The sequence below is a fragment of the Danio rerio genome, chromosome 6 (assembly GCF_049306965.1).
Source record: "Danio rerio strain Tuebingen ecotype United States chromosome 6, GRCz12tu, whole genome shotgun sequence".
Taxonomy (NCBI): domain Eukaryota; kingdom Metazoa; phylum Chordata; class Actinopteri; order Cypriniformes; family Danionidae; genus Danio; species Danio rerio.
The window spans coordinates 27,269,429-27,281,458 of record NC_133181.1 but is presented as its reverse complement, the minus strand read 5'-3'; the positions used below and the strand labels follow the sequence as shown (position 1 = coordinate 27,281,458).

Sequence of the window (12,030 nt, the reverse complement as noted above, 5' to 3'; positions counted from 1 at the left end):
TATTTTTTTCAAACAAACGTTTTATTTATAAGTTTATTTTGTTTACAATAGCTTTTTCTCTGTCACATATTTTGTTGCGACATGATATTTTACCCATAATATTAAAATAAAGGGTTCTGAAATCTGATTTTCTAAAAGGATGTATACAGGTATACCAGTTTGTAATATATAAGTATTTTGCTTCTCTAGTCATGGTCCAATTTTTAAAATGTTGGGATATTGTCCTGAACCGAAATAAGGAAAAGTCCTGGCTAATTGTTAAATTCTTCTGTAACACACACTTTCTGACATGTTCTGTAATATGCTTAACACTAGGCGGCGACAAAGCTATCTCAAAGTTCATGTTAATAATCACTTGAAGATTGCTGGTTAATGCAGGGCAAAACCACAATGCAAACACAGACATCAAGTTTTACCAACATCCAAATTCGTATAAATGTCTAAATAGATGACTTGGATATTTACGATGATTAAATGATGCAATTAATATAGTTTCTAGTAGTGACTTTGGGCAACTATTTGACTGTCACGACTAAAGGTATTATGTAGATTTAAAAAAAAAAGTTTTATTTATTTTAAAATATATTAGAATATAGGCTATATTTCCCTATACAAATAATTATTTGGTCAAATAATATCTGTCCTAGTCTACAGATATGGTTGTCCTTTTAAGCATATATTCAAATGTACTAACTAATTGAGTTAGGGGACTGAAAATTTGTTTTGCCTGAAGATATGTGAAAACGATCTATTGGCAATGTATGTCTTTCCGTTGAAGAAAATCAAAGCAATGGTAGAACACGCCAGTCAATCTCATGAGACTCCAGCAGCATGTTCATTAACAGTTCACTAATTGCAGCAGCTCATTGAGCCTCAATCAATTGCTTTATTAGGTTTAAGGACGCTGCTGGAACAAATTGAATACAACCAGCCAGGGTATCATCCGATCGGCCAGGGCTGATGGTCGATGATCGGACAGTGAAATTGTAGTTTGCACTGTATTGATTCCCCTTGCGGCTTTCTGTTGAAACTGTCACCTCTCGACCGCTGAAGGCCTCTCATTGTTTGCAGGCACACAGGTCGTTTCACTTCTGCAACATAAAGTCAAATAACGGTAAATTTACTCTCAATAGTTTTTTTTTTTTTTTGCGTTAATTTTATAATCATTAATGAAACATACCCAACAGAATATTCATAAAATTTAGCAAAAACAAATCCAGAATATATAGTAGTCTAGCATGACAGAAACAAGTTAAACTGTTTTGCTAATTGAATAATAATTAATTACCGATGATTTTTTATGCTATTTTTTTATATAACGAGTTCTGCCTTATGCGTTTAAGTTTATCAAACGCCAGAGAAGATAAACGGGTTCGCAATCTAATTATCAGACAAAAACTAACCAGGCACATACACTGCAAATAAACTTTTAAAAAGTGTTTTAAATATTTAAATGAGCAATATCGAAACCATTCTCAATTGTCTGTGTTGTTTAATACATTTGTTACGGGTGAGCAAAAATGACACTATAGTGCCTTTTTCCAGACTTGATAAGAATATTTATTTAACATTTACATAAACACCACTGAATTGCCGCATATGTGCCTATACTAAGCCTCCAATCTGAATCACGACGTCAAAGACTACTGTGTGAGTTGTTAGATTTGCAATTATTAATGAATATGAAAGTATTATAGATCCACAATAAAATTATATATATATATATATATATATATATATATATATATATATATATAATTTCAACTGACATGTCTTTTAAACAACTGCAAATAATGCTTTATCTTACCAGCGGAAATGCGATGTTAAATTTATTTTCAATGGATGTTAATTATTTGCACGCGAAAAAAATGTTTTAGTGAGACACAAATATGTAATTTGACAGGTTAATATGTATTTCAGGTGACATAAAAACATACAGTAAGGAATGCATTTAACTGGTTCGTTTGAGCAGGGACTGCAAAAAAAAGTCTCAGACAAATACGCATCTTTAATCAGAGAATCATGGGTCTGACAGATGACAAATTAGCTGTCTCTCTCTCTAAACATGTCTATTTGAGCGTACAGAAAAAGGCTCACATTAAAATTGTTATAAAAGTCAAAATTTAACAGAAAATATTATTTTAGAAGCTCGTGTATGGAAGGTCGGTGCACTCTGTGAGCTGTGACATTTACAACAGTAGCTTTCAGGATCCCAATATTACAGTTTTTACTAGATCTTAACAGAATCCCCCCCCCCCCCCCCCCTCCTTTCAACGGTGGTTGAATTTACACTGTAATAAAACATGTGACATTCAAGTTTAATTTGAAGTGCAGCTAGTATTAATCCAAAGGCAAACAAGAACGGGAAATAAGCCTCGAAGAAGGACACAGTAGGGCTCGTGGCCTAGATGAACATCAATTACAGTTTTAATTCTAACACCCAAATCAAATGTTAAAATGAGAGCGAAAGCTGGAGAGGAGAAAAGCGGCGCGCCGTCTCGTTTCTGTCTGGTTTTGTTTACGTAAAACAGCAATCAATTCAAGAACTAGAATGTAAATTTAAGTAAGCGACGGTGACACGCATCACATGAGTGCCCATCCTCTTTGTTAGTTTTTCTGGTCTACTCAATGCTTGCTCAAGGAAAGCACATTGATTTGTGCGCTCCGGCCACAGACCGGCCCTGACAACGTTGTTCTAGCAGTCAGAAGGGTCTTTACAATCACCTAATTACCAGAGCTGTCAATCAGCGCGGGCCGCGGCTGCTCCGACCGTGTCCGCGAGCTGCATTCCTGCGCGCGGCTGAGCGCGTGATTGATCCGTGCTGATGGCATCGAGCCGCCTCATGACGTGTGATTCTGTGGCGCGTGCACGCTTCACAAAGGTAATCGGGGGATCAGGAGGGGTCAATGCCATTTCCTATTACCTGAAGTCTAAAACCGCAAAAAACACGAGGAAATAAGACAGAAGAGGGGGAGAGTGAGGGGTGGAGGGTGTGAACACGGCGCATTGCTCAAGGGGCGAGCGAGCAATTGAGCAAGACGCGAAAATGATTTCCTTTCAAAGCAACAAAAGCCAGATTGAGATTGTCCAGCACTGCTTTAGTCAGATTTAAAACCGTTCGCACGTTATTACAGTGATAGGCATCAGCACTGACAGAATGTTTGGAGGCTAAATCAGGGATAGGCCTATCTGTGTGTTTGCTGGAGGTTTTCACTGCTGTCATCCAAATTTAGCTCGGCACCATTGGCAGACTCAGTTTTCAAACCAGGTCTGACAAAACAATGTATACGCTAATTATTAAAAAATTATAATCATTTAAAATAATTGGGCTATTTTACAACCGTGTAGCCTGTATTACAATAATTAAACCAATTGTACAGTATTGTACAAAAGGATGAAAACGAAAAGAAAAGAAAGAATGTAAAGTATTTGTTAACGTATGTGTCTTTTATGTAAAAAAAATGCTGCTTAATTGTAGGGTTATTAGCTCGGCAAATAGCTGAACATTAAATACAGCACTAGACCAAAAGGCAAATTATAGCGATATTAATAGAATATGATACTTGTAACCTTTTGATAAACATGTCACAAGCAGAAAAAAACGGTGGCATTTATTTATCTATTTTAAACATATCTAGTGCAAAAACGCTTTTCGTTTTTTGGTTGTTTTGAGAAAGGTTAATATTGGCTACTGTATATCCTGCCCTTTGGCCGCAAAGAGACAGTTGGCAGGGCGGAAGACGATGACGACCGCCTGTCAAAAACATTTAAAATCCTTACGACCCTTCGCACTGTGTTTGTCGGGGTGTTCACTTTCACGTGCCCACTGCGCGCGAGAGAAGAAACATGAAACACGACAACAACACAAGACAACACAATGTAAATTGAGAATCAAGCGGGTAAACAGTGTGCATATGGCTGCTGCACCTGAAGGGAGCAGAACGAACGTCACTAATGAACCGCGGCAAAACACTGGCGCGAGTAATGAGAGATAACACCGCATTTTGCAACACCGAAAATAAAGGTGAAATCATCAATGAGCAGGAGCAGGGGTGAAAAAAGAGGGGGGAAAGCAAAGCAATGATTAAATGATCAAAAGCTGGCAGAGTGAGTCTCCATGTCACTGCCAAGCACACTCATCTACCTACAAGTGAAAGTTAGGTTTCAAGCACAGTGTAATTATAGCTGGGAATGTCAGTTTGACATTAATGCAGCCAGCAGAAATTCTCTAATTGGCCTCAGAGGAGAAAGTGAACCAGAAAATATATTAACATTTTAAAAAACCATATTTTGCCTAATCCTTTCACTTTCCAACAATATTTGAAGACCAAAATGCCCCAGGCATGAGAATTTAAATGAGCAATTTTGTTTTTGAAGGAAACGGCCAATGAGACAGAAAATAGACTAAAGGGAAATCATTAGTGTATGAGAGCTCCTGACAGGCCTGCCTGGCTGACTGGCTGGCCTGTCACAGGGAGTCTGTGTTCTTGAGCTCCATGCTATGAGCTAAGCAGATAACATGAAAAGACCTATAAACGTGCAGCCAGAAGTCAAAGCCTATTATCTGGAAATTCAAATGCAATAGTGAGGAGGAGGAGGAAGATGAAGGGATGTTGGGGGGGAGGACTGCAGGCCACATTTTCGCCAATGAAGACGGAAAAAAGAAAAGAAACCAGGAGTTATAATAGGCTGTGGTATGTAATATCAACTTACATCGGCTGTGGGAAATATGTCCAAACATCGTTCATATACAGCTGAAAACTGGAAAGGTGGAGATAGCTGCAAAATGTTTAAAGTTGGAAGTGCTGCTTCTGTCACAGGAGAGTGGGCAGATGTGATATGACCATATCAGGGAAACACAGCAAAGTGCAGTCAAGAGATGTTAGGCCAGTCTCCTGGTGATGGAGCAGCTGAGGCTGACATGGCCCCAGGCTTGCCACTGCAGGGCACTCACTCGCCCGCACTGCACTGCCTTTTTGAAACAAAACACAGAGCTGCGACCAGAGGAAGCCATCATGGCACTGACCACAAGGGTCAGACGTTTTACCTCCAGCAAGAAAGAGGGAGTGATGAGAAGATGGGCTGGACTGAGTGGACGTATAGATGAAGTCAACTGAGAATAACAACCGATCTCTGATTTTGTCTGTGCTTTTGTGCGAGTAATGGTCACACGTCCCTTGGATGCATGTTTATGTGAATGCTTGTGTTGGTATTAAGTGCAGTTATCTCCTTTGGCCTGCTTTTGTTCCCTCCATGTCTGACACTTCAGTGCTTTCTAGGCTTGGGCAGGGCATTTGATCTCTTACTGCACTAAAATACGATGAGCAAGGCATTTAATCAGTAGCTTTGATAAACATTTGGCATAAAGCAGTTGGGCTCTTGTCTCTGACACCTACAGCCCAGGGCGAAAGATTGCGATAAAGAAGGATTTTCACTGGCAATTTCAGGAATTCTACCCGCCCTGTCAGCCGAGCTGTCACTCACTCTGACATAAGGATGGTGCATATCAAAGGAAGACAGGACTTTTTATCTCAAAGACGCACATGTACAAATGAAGTTCAGACAAATTTTCACCCAAAAAGTGCATTTGTGAAGTAGTCAACAAGTTCATTTGAACAAGTCAACTTGTTATTTAAATTTACACTGCTGTTAAATTTGATGTTGCAATTAATCAAGTAAACATTCATTCACTCACTATTCTTCAGCTTATTTCCTTCTTTATCAGGGGTCACCATGGTGTAATAAACCAAAACCATCACCACCTCATTATAATTAATAATAAATTAATGTCGGCATAACGTGATTGCTTATTGTATTGTATAGCCAATTAAAGTGATAGTTCACCCAAAAATAAAATGATGTCATTATTTAATCACCTTCTTGTAAGGCCACTATGGACATTCTCTAAAACACACTTAAAAAGTAAAGGTTCCAAACTAGTGTTTTTGCAGAGATTTTTGTAAATGACACAGTGTTTAACTGTAATATGAACTGTATTTTAAAGTAGGGCAGTTATGCAGTGTGTTACTGTATTTTAAAGTTGCATTGTAAAAATTACTGTATATTTTAGAGTAAAGATAAACTATGCCATAAATGCATATGCTAAGTAGAGCTGTACATGTATGGTATTTTTGATGTAACTGATTTCGCCAGTAACCTTCTGTAGATTCGACAGGAAAATGTTAACAGTGTGCCATTGAAGAAATAAGAAACATTTTGGTTGCACAAAAGTGTTTTACTTCTGTATACAACCTTTTAATGAGAACATTGTTGATTGTTGACATGATGCCAGTACATAATATCGGTCCCACTTTATATTAAGTGTCCTTAACTACTATGTACTTACATCAAAACAGAAATACAATGTACTTACTGTGTTTATAATGTATTTGAGAACACTTGTGGTGCTTTTGAGTTGGGAAAGAGGTTGGGTTATGGACAGGTTTGGTGGCATGGGTAGGTTTAAGGGTGGGTTAAGGTGTAAGGGATGGTCAACAGTGTATTTACAAATGTAATAACAAAAGTTGTAATTACAACAGATGTAATTACATACATGTATTCAATTCAAGCATAAGTACACAGTAAATACATGTATTTACACAATAAGTACATAACAAACTATTAATTCCTGTATAAGTACATCTTAGTTAAGGCCACTTAATATAAAGTGGGACCATAATATTTTACCAGCTATTATAGCAACTATTTGGGTAGTATTCAGAAAAGTGTAATTTAAAGGGTTAAATTGATTAGGTTAATAAGACTAGCTTGATAATTATACAAGTCAGTTGAAGACAGTGGCTTATACAGTAGCCAAATTATTTTTTGCCAATCTGTAAAAAAAAATAAATAAATAAATAATATATATATATATATTTTAGTCAGAATTATAGTCAGAATTATTAGCCCCCTTCAAATTTTTTTCTTCTTTTTTTAATATTTCCCAAATTATGTTTAACAGAGCAAGGAAATTTTCACAGTATGTCTGATAATATTTTTTCTTCTGAAAAAAAATCTAATTTGTTTTATTTTGGCTAGAATAAAAGCAGTTTTTAATTTTTTAAACACCATTTTAGGGACAAAATTATTAGCCTCTTTAAGCCATATTTTTTTCTCGATAGTTTACAAAACAAACCATTGTTATACAATAACTTGCCTAATTATCCTAACCTGCCTCGTTAACCAAATTACCTTAGTTAAGCCATTAAGTGTCACTTTAAGCTGTATAGAAGTGTCTTGAAAAATATCTAGTAAAATATTATTTACAGTCATTATGGCAAAGATAAAATAAATCAGTTATTAGAGATGAGTTATTAAAATTATTATGCTTAGATATGTGCTGAAAAAACCTTCTCTCCATTAAACAGAAATTAGGGAAAAAATAAACAAGCGGTCTAATAATTCAGGGGGGCTAATAATTCTGACTTCAACTGTATATGCTCAGTTAAACATCACTTGGAATATACTGGAAACTTAAGGTCTGATACTTTTGTCTTCAATGTATAACAAATGTTAAAAAGAAAGGTTAATAATGTAGAAATTAGCATTCTTCAAACTAATGAATGCTGTACAGCTATTGATCATTATTAGCCCATGTTAAGCAATGTAGATAATATAATTTAAATGCATGGATTTTGAAATATTTTAAAATAAGCTTCTCCTGCTCACCAAGGCTGCATTTGTTTCATCAAAAAATACAGTAAAAATTGTAAAATTGTTTAATAACATTGTACTATAAAAAACAATTCAAAAGTAGTTAATAATTAAACTTAATAAACCATTGAAGTGAATTTAAAGATTAATTTTCAGCTAGTCTTCAGTCTCATGATCCTTCAGAAATTACTCTTATATTAATTAGCATTGTTTTTATTATTATAATAGTAATAAATATATTAATGACTGGTGTAATAATTTCATTTGAAACTACATACAATAAGATAGCAGTTATTAAAAATATTAATAAATATTTAACATATATATATATATATATATATATATATATATATATATATATATATATATATATATATATATATATATATATATATATATTTTTTTTTTACATTTAATAAATGCCGCATCATTTTCTTAAAAAAATAAAATAAAAATAAAAATATTGAAAAACATGAAAACAAAATGACCACAAAATTTTGACTGGTGTATATCATGATGGAAACAAAAACAAATGATTTATTACCAAGGTCACCTCTATTAAAACAAGAGCAAAATAGATCCCTTTGATATTAGCAAATTCATTTACAGCATATACTGAATACTGAAAGCAGAACGTTTTATTTTAGGCTCATTCTGATTATGTACTCCTATATATATTTTTGGAGAGCGGCAAATACACCCTGAAAGCTTAGGCTTTTTTTTTTTTTTTTCAATCTGCCAAAGGCTGCCGTGTACGCTTTTTGAGATTTCTCCCGCAAATGCCTTTCTTGTCAGCTCTTTGCATAAATCCACTAGAGGCTGCTTTCGACTAACTGACCGTTCCCCCCACCAACCTCCTTCCCTAAACCCAACATATAGTGTTTTAAAAAGCACCGATTGACCAGCACCCACCAACTAAGCAGTTAGATGGTAAGCGCGAAAAGGAATGGCGTCATACCATCCCGTAGCTTTCATTTTAAGGACAAAATGCAGCCATACATTCCTCTGGCTACATAATTCGTTATCTCCAGAAATGTATATAGGAGTATGTTTTCAAAATGAGCCTATGTTGGAACATTTTGGCATTTTTATGATATTCAAACACAAACAGTATTAAGCAAGAGAATAAAGACCATGCATGTAATAGTAAACAAATCTGATCTTTTGAGTCTTTGGAGTTTTAGTAAATGAAAAGTGAAGGGACTGTAATACCAGCAGGACTCCAAGTGTGTGACAGCAAGACCATACACACTGTGGTTAAGGAAAAAGACTGGAGGAAAGAGAGGAAAAAGAAGGAGAGATAGAAAAAAGGAGCAGGCCTCTCCTACGGTTTCTCCTCGTTATTCGCTTTCCAGATGGGAACATGGAGAGCTGGCTGTTCTCCTTCTCATCAATACAGCGTAGCTTTTTGTCAGTAATTTGCAATAAGTGTCCACACCACATCTTTAGGGAGCTGGAAATCATTACTGGATAAGGTCCTGCTCAGCTCCTAATTGGAAGCATTGGGCCTTATCAACTGAGGATTTTCCCAGACCTCTGACAGATACCAATACGAAAATCATTGTTCAGTTGTCAATTTAAGAGCCCGTTAAAGGAGCTTATTTTAATTCTAATTGGAACTTCCTCTCCACTTCATAGCAACTGCGAGAATAAGACAAAAATGAGCCCTTGCCAGTGTGCATGTTGCGTAGTGTCTATGTTGAGTCGAGAGAGTAAAGGATCTTGGGAATTAGCTCTAAAGGGTTATGCTATGTAGGTCAAATTGACAGGTTAGAGTATAGTCTACTGTACAAATGAAGACTTTGAGCAAAAACATTAGTTTACAAAAAACCTCACGGGTGGTTTCCAGGGACTTAATCATGCGTACGGATGTGCCTGAGTCTACTCTGCAAAGCTCCCAATTAAGCAATAGTGCATCGGCTTAAGACGTCTGTTTAGTGTAGATGTGGGCTAATATTGATCTGGCTAAACTGACCACCGGACAGTGCATCTGCTGCATTTTTAAGCTTGTCCTGGTGTCCTGGAGCTGGCCTTTAGTTGATGTCGCTGTTTTTAATCCAGCACCAGGGGCTGTGCAGGACCCTCTTGTTCAGGAAATAACTGCGAAAGCCACCAGATGTGGCAGTGACTAACATGCGTAAACGGCTCGACGGACGGTGATGAGATGACAGGACATTTGTGTCTGAATCTCCGTTAACAGCCAAGGGCGACGTCAGTAAGCTTTCAAAGGGGGACAAAATGTGTTTTGACATGACAATGGTGGTTGATCATCTATAGTGAAGACTAATTGCACCCTTGAAGTACAACCATGAATGCACACACACACACACATGCACTGAGACATCACATGACATTAATGCTAATTCATCACTGGGGTTGGATGTGAAATTACAATTGTAATGTAAATAAAATAAGTTAGTCTCTATTTAATTAATCATGCAGCTAATTTTGATGGATGGAAATTTCTAATTTCCCAGAATGTATGGAGCATTTAATTCAAATTCACAATGAATTGCAAAAGAAGTCAATTATTTTTTTAAGCCAAATTGTGTATAATCCTGCTGATTATATAGCCATAAATAAATAAATAAATAAATAAATAATTAAATAAAATTATTGTTTTGTGACATATACAGTCACCAAATCATCATTAGTTTGTAATAAAATAAAACAAACTAATTAAATATTAACCTACATGTTATTGCTGCTTTAAATCACTCAGCTTAACCAACTTAACTTTTTATTTTTACCTAAAGCCATTTGACTTTGTTACATTAAAATCTTAATTCAAGTTAAATCTTTTGTAACCAAAACATGAAGTTGAAACATGATAATTTTCATGAGTTATGTTACACATTGTAATAGAGTTGGTGTGGGTTTTCTCTGGGTGCTCCAGTTTCCCCTACAGTATAGTTTTTCTTCCAGTCCGAAGACATGCAGTATAGGTAAATTTGATGAACTAAATTGACCGTAGTATATAAGCATGTGTGTGAATGCACGAGTGCATAGTGTTTCCCATTACATGGTTGTGGCTGAAAGAGCACCCACTGCGTACAGCATATGCCAGAATAGTAGGCGGTACATTCCACTGTGGCGACCCCTGATATATAAGGGACTACGCTGAAGGAAAATGAATGAATGAATGAATGACTTTTTGACTGATTTTTTTATATATATATATATATATATATTTGTAATAACCTAAGTAATAAATTGGGTAGCACAACCATCTTACAACAAGAAGGTCGCTGGTTTGAGCTTTGGCTGGGTCAGTTGGCATTTCTGTGTGGAGTTGTTCTCTCCATATCGGCGTGGGTGGGTGCTCCGGTTTCCCCCACAAGTCCAAAGAAATGCGCTATGGGTTAATTGGGTAAGCTAAATTGTCCATAGCATATGTGTGTGAATGAGTTTATATGGATGTTTCCCAGTGATGGGTTGCAGCTGAAAGCGCATCCGCTGTGCAAAACATGTGCTGGATAAGTTGGTGGTTCATTCCGCTGTGGTGACCCTAGATTAATAAAGGGAAAAAGCCGAAAGAAAATGAATGAATGAATGAATGAAAATCTAAATAAAGTGTGAAGTAGGGTTGACTGCTTAAAGTTGCATTAATATATACATTATTATTAACATTATTAAAAAATAAAAGTGTACTGTGATGCAGCTGTAAAAGATTGTTGAATCCTAGGAATTATCATACTGAACAATCACCTAAGTTGATAGAAATTTTGCTTTTATTAATGCTGAAAATGAATGTTTAGCTGACTTGCAACTAATTCTGGTAACTTTATTTCTTATGTTATATTGTGGTAACAAGCTGTTTTGGAAGAAACAATCATAAAACTATATTTTAATGTGCTAAAGATGGAAATTTGATAATAGTATATCATATAAAAGGCATTGGGCATCTCGGTGGTGCAGTGGGTTGCCTGATCGCCTCACAGTAAGAAGGTCGCTGGTTCAAGCCTCGGCTGGATCAGTTGGCATTTCTGTGGGGAGTTTGCATGGCCTCCCTGTGTTTGCGTGGACCACAAGTCCAAAGACATGCACTATAAGTGAATTGGCTAAATTGTCCATAGTGTATTTGTGTGAATGGGAGTGTATGGGTGTTTCCCAGTGATGGGTTGCAGCTGGAAGGACATAAAACATGCTAGATAAGCTGCCGGTTCATTCTGCTGTGGCGGCCCCAGATTATTAAAGTAACTTAGCCAAAAAGAAAATGAGCAAATTAATAAAAGGCAATTATAAACAGTTTCTCTCCGGTCCAAACGTCTAGCAGTCTATTGAAATCTTGGAAAATCCAATACTCTTCTTACTTTTACTTTTTGGGTCATTTGAATTACATATTTTCATATGTTTTTGCTTTATGGAGTTATTTA

At 36.2% G+C, this 12,030-nt stretch overlaps 1 long non-coding RNA gene across 7 annotated transcripts in view; it reads right to left on the bottom strand.

Annotated features, from left to right (window-relative positions):
• The window catches only part of LOC137490211 (uncharacterized), a 180,374-nt gene that overhangs the window by 106,618 nt on the left and 61,726 nt on the right, over positions 1-12,030 (bottom strand). For 5 of the 7 annotated variants that reach the window (XR_012407957.1, XR_012407952.1, XR_012407951.1 and 2 more), the window contains one exon: positions 843-1,091. The exons of the other annotated variants lie outside the window; for them this stretch is intronic. This is a non-coding gene — a long non-coding RNA (uncharacterized lncRNA). Of the gene's footprint in view, positions 1-842; positions 1,092-12,030 lie in introns of those variants that run through there. 7 annotated transcript variants of the gene reach the window in all.